This window comes from Dasypus novemcinctus, chromosome 2, assembly GCF_030445035.2.
Source record: "Dasypus novemcinctus isolate mDasNov1 chromosome 2, mDasNov1.1.hap2, whole genome shotgun sequence".
In the NCBI taxonomy this organism is placed as follows: domain Eukaryota; kingdom Metazoa; phylum Chordata; class Mammalia; order Cingulata; family Dasypodidae; genus Dasypus; species Dasypus novemcinctus.
The window spans coordinates 29,531,296-29,537,365 of NC_080674.1; positions in this window are offsets into that span (position 1 = coordinate 29,531,296).

The window sequence follows — 6,070 nt, forward strand, 5'->3', positions numbered from 1 at the left end:
TGAATATCTGGAATGAAATACTTGCTCGAGAGAGATGACAAATGTTTATTGTCAATAATTCAGCCCCTTCAAAGCAGTGTCAGGAAATAAAAATAATAAAAGTCTAAAAATATACTATATTCTTCATTTTTTGACAAATTCATATTTTTCAAAAGATTTTTATATATTAATAACTTTTTAAGTTGCCCTTTAAAGTTTCATATGTCAAGATTTCTACATCATCCTCCCCTACTCTGCTTAGTTTGATGTGGCATTCTCTCTCTTACTTGAGTAACATTATTTCATGGTTAGAACAATCTGTCAAATTGGCTTGCAAGCCTGCCTGCAGAATCAGGACTTGTGCATCCCCATGGCCACGTAGGAGAATTTTATAAAATATCATAGATTGACAGATATCTCCAGTTGATTCTGTTTCCCTAGAGAATTTTGACTAATACAGCTGATACCGAGTGGTTCTTGAGGAAGACAATCTTAAAAGTGGGATATCTGAAGTGGTTCTTGGAGTTTCACATTTGGCTCTCTACTCTAATTGAACTCAGGGGAACTAATGACTCCCTTTTTTAATAATGAAGAGACACTAAGAGTTCTTGACAAAAGTTGGCAATAGAGATAAACTAAATATCATCACTGAATTCCCCCACTTCCATTCTTGTAGAGAGGCAAGTGAGAGTATTTTCAATACCTTATCAGAGTTTTGTGGAGCAGAAGGTAAAATTATGTTGGCTGGTTCCTTCTAGATACATTGGATACAGTTACAAAAGAAAGAGATGAGCCAAAGTCTCCAATTTTGCACCTTAAACACCTCATGAATGATGTGAAAATTTCTATATGTGCTCTGAAAGAAAATCTTTTTCCTGAAACTACAGGCTTGAGATATGTGAAAACCAGACTCAGAGTCTCATTGTACTAATAGCAGAGTTAGAAAAGAAACTAAAATCTCAACCTTGCAGTGTGTGTGCTGTTAAAGTGAAGGCATTGGGGAAGTGGATGTGGCTCAAGCAATTGAGCACCCATCTACCATATAGGAGGACCAGGATTCAATGCCCAGGGCCTCCTGGTGAAGGCAAGCTGTCCCATGTGGCAAGCTGGCCCAAGGTAGAGTGCGGTCCTGCATAGAGTACTGCCTTGCGCAGAGGTGCTGCCCCGTGCAGGAGTGATGGCCCACATGAAGAACTGGTGCAGCAAAATGACACAACAAAAATAAACAGAGAAGAGGCAATAAGAGATGCAGCAGATTAGGAAGGTGAGGTGCATAAAAGAATGATCACGTCTGTCCCACTCTGGGAGCTCCCAGGATCAGTTCCTGGAGCTGACTAATGAGAATACAAGCAGACACAAAAGAACACACCACAAATGGACACAGAGAGCAGACAATCGGGAGGGGGAGGGAAAAATAAATTTTAAAGTAAATAAAAAAATATAAAGAGAAGGCATTGATTGGAAAAGAGTAGAATCCCGAGGATTGTGATGCTGACATATGGAATGATGATAATATTGGTGGAAACATTGGAAACCCAAATTCTGCTGAGATTTTGCCAGGTAAACCTATGATGCCTTGCCTTGTGGAGACCACACTTTGTCAACCTTGTATCACCCAGCCTCCATCCTGCCCCACAGTTTCTGGACCTCCTTCCAACTTTGAGGTGGGTATCAGCAAAACCAAAGCCTATATTACTCAGCCTCTGGCCTGCTTCAGGGAGTGTGGACCATCTCCAATTCCTGAGGCATATACCAGCCAAACTAAAAACAGCACTGTAATTATCTCTTCAAGAAGAAAGTATATTATTATTTTTAGAAATGTACATTCACCTATATCTTATTGAGCCATAACAATTAAATTGCAATTGAGTTATCCAAAATAATATAAATTAAAGGTTTATATTTAATTTTTATTGGTTCATTTTAAAATATTAAAAATTAGTATGTATTGTATTATCTTTTGTGCATAAGACATTATATGTTACAACAAAAAAAAAGTATGTGTTTTTCTCAGTATGTTCAGTTTATCATGATTATTAAATTTTTTTTTTCATTTTCCTATTTTTCTACAACCAACATGCATGGCTTTTAAAAACCAAAACTGATTAAGATATCCCAATACTTACAAAATCATGTTTTCTTAAAAGGTAGTTAAAATCAATAAATGAATGACCCAAACAGCATGTTACTGGCAGAAGGACAGACATACTCTGGCTTTGAAAATCAAATCTACAATAAGATAACAATCCACACATATTAGAATGGCTGAAATTCAAAATAGGGAATAACAACTATTGGAGAAGATGTGGGAAAAAAATAAGAACACTTATTAATTCCTGGGTACAGTGTACAATGCTGTAGCCACTAAGGAAGAAAACATTTTAGCATTTCCTAAGAAAGCTAAGTATAGAACTGCCATATTGCCTAGCAATCCAACTATTATATGCCCCCTCCAACAAAATTTAAAGCAGGGGCTTGAAAAGATATTTGCACACCAATGTTCATAGCAGTATTATTCATGAATTGCCAGAAGATGGAAGCAACCCAAGTGCCAATCAACTGATGAATGGATAAATACAACATGGTATATAATACAATAGAATAGTATTCAGCCATAAAAAGGAATGAATTCCTGATGCCTATGGCATGGATGAACTTTGATGATAATATGTTGAGTGAATAGGTCAGACACACACAAAAAAACATTGTTTAATCTCACTGATTTGAAAAAATTAGAATATGAAATTCATAAAGCCAGAGTCTACATTATAGGTTACCTGGGGTTGGAGTAGGGATAGAGAATGGGAAGTTAAAGCTTAAAATGTATAGCGTCATCATTTGGAATTATAGAAATATTTTAGTAATGGGTGGTAGTGATGATAGTACGACATTGTGAATGCAATTATCAGCACTAAAATATATACCTGAATATGATTAAAAGGAGAAATGTACAATTGTATAAATGGTAACAGAACACAAATTTAAAACAATCCATGAAACACAAACTGTGAACCTTAAATTAATCTCAGGATGTTAATAATAATAATATGGTTATAAAAGTATGTTATCATTAATTTTAACAAGTGTCCCACACTAATGCAAGTTATTGATCATGAGGTGATGTATTGAAATCCTGGATTTTTTGTGCATGATTGTTCTATAAATCCACAACTCTATAATAACAAACAAAAGCCAAAGCTCTGTTTTCTATACATGATGATTTTCTTATCATCATGTTTGACATCTGTTAAATCTAAATGTCAATTATATGCTAGCTACTTTGTTAAATAGTTAACCAATGTACATTAATTTGAATGTTAATTTACAGAATGAAACATTATTGTATACAAAATGAAGGACAAATCAATCAATAAAAATATCCAATAGGCAAGTTGTGGGAAAAAGGAACATATCTTAAACCTAGATAAGTATTTTTTTGTATGAAATTCAGATTAAACTAAATGTCATATACCCCACTCTCTCCCCCTCCAGCACTTTCCCCATTACAACAACTTTCATTAATGTGGTACATTTGCCACAGTTTGTGAATACTTATTGAAGCACTGCTCCTAACCATCTAACCATGGGCTATAGTTTACATTATAGTTTACATTTTGCACCACACAATATTCTTCTCCTTCCCTCCCCTCAGAAAAAAAACTTAAAGTCAATTTCTTAAGGTAAAAAGTGGAAAATTATTTTGTAAAATTTGTTATTTAATTAATTTCTACTCTGAGGCACATTCAGGAACCCCTAATTAATTACTACTCTCTAATGGATTCAACCTAATAATGATTTAAATTATGACAGAGATACCTTATTCAAATGGGAAAAATATTTTATTTATTTTAAAGATGGGCAGAAAAATTTGTTTTCTATTCAAGGAAGATTTTTTTAAAAATCTCCATTATACATTGAAATAGCACTCCTCTTCTTTCCTTCCCTTACACAAAAAGTGCCACTGGACAATAAACTCCCATGGGAATGGAGAGGTGGATTTTGGAGAATCTCAGCCTCAGGAACTTTAAGAATTAGGACAGAAGAGATAAAATGCATGGCTTTGACCCACACCAGAGATCTACCACAAACATAGTAGCTATACACAGGCTTGCACATTTTCAATGTAGTTATTACAGTAAGTAAGCCTAAGTAATATTCTTCAGAAATATCTGTTTCAGAGGAGAATTGTTTCAAGTGGGCCAGCTGAAGTGCTTGAACTAGGAAATGGATGAGAGGAAACAAAATTGAACAACATGTTGAAGAGAGGAATCTGATAATTATGAATTGAGCTTGCAGAGAGACCTAAAGAAAGGGTAATTACTGGTATTATGGGTCTTAGAATAAGAAAATTATATTTTATTACATTTGTTTTTCTGTTTGTTTGTTTAATAAAGAAAATAACAAACATTCAGACAGCTTATGAAGTTCAGGAACATTTAGTCTTTACTTCAGTTCTATAAACTAGTTACTATTATGGTCAATTTTGCTCTTATTGGAATTCAGAAGTTTGGAGAGCTAAATAGCCTGTTCACAGTCTTAGAACAATTTAAGGAGATAGAGCCTTTACTGAAACACAAACTAATTGAATTTAAGAATCATGGTTTTAATCATTGTGATGGTTAGGCTAATGTGCCAGCCCAGCCAGGTAATTGTGCCCAGTTATTTGATCAAACAAGCACTGGGCTAATAGTAATACAAGGATATTTATGGACTTTAGTCATCAGTGAGCTTACTGTATAAATGGCTGATTACACCTACATCAACCAGGAAGATTGCTGTTAGCAATGAGTGATGCTTTATCCAATCATTTGAATGTCTTAAAAGGGGAAGTGATTTCAGCATTCAGAGAGAATTTTCCAGCTCATCTTCGGACAACCAATGTCTCCCAGAAACTCATCAAGGACCTTCATTGACCTTTCATTGGAGCCCCTAGTTTGCAGGCTGCCTGTGGAGGCCAGATTTGTGCAGCCCCAATGTCACATGAGAGACTCTTACAAAATCTCATACTATTTGCAGGTACCTCCTGTTGATTCTGTTTCCTTAGAGACCCCTGACTAATACAGCTTGGTACTGGGAGTAATTCTTGAGTAACAGAATCTTAAACATGGGCTGTCTGACATGGTTCTGGGAATTTTGCAATTGGCTCTCTACTCTAATTGGGTTCAAGTGTACTAATTACTCCCTTTCCAATAAAGAGGCTGCTAACAGTCCATGGCTGTAATATCATACTTGAAATTTAAATCATATTAGAATACCTTCAAATTATTGTACCATGCATCATTTAAAATATTAAGACAGGGTTTCATACACATTCAATTCTATGCTAAAATTCTAAAAGACAACATTATCATTTCTCAAAATCTTGAACTTGGTGTCAGCAGGACCTCACACTGGATTAAGTTGCTTTAATTATTAAAGTTTGTTAGGATCACTTCATAAATATATGACATTTGAAATATAACATCATTATATTTTTACATGTTGTTAATAGGTATACAATTACCTATTACATTGTATCATAGTTTGTTAGTATGTCCAAAATAGGAAAAAGGAAATTTAAATCATGAATTATTATCATAATCGTTTATCACATGACATAATATTCAGAAAGATTATGTTGAATTAATGTATGAATGAATGAATGGAACTAATAATGATGTGGAAAATCTGTTTATTTAAAATGTATTATGCATAAAAAATTTATGAGCATATTGTTAAATAGCATGCAGACATACTTTGCATGTAATTCCAAAAACATAGAACTCAATGTGACGTAATTAACATTATAACTACAACTATTCAACAGCATTTGTGTATTCCCAAGTCATTAATTTGTAGGAAACAAAATAAGAAATATATGAACACCATTGCTTTATTACAAATTAAGTCATAATAATTAATATTTTCACATTATTAAAACTTTATCATATCTTCTGGTTACCTTGGTACTGCTTTGACATAATTATTAATAGTGCACAGTTTTACTCTAAGTTTTGCAGAATTTTAGGAAATCTTTAAAAATACCCACCTAATTCTGATGTATTTAAACTATTCCAGAGTATAGAAAGGGAAGGGAAAATTCCAAATTAGG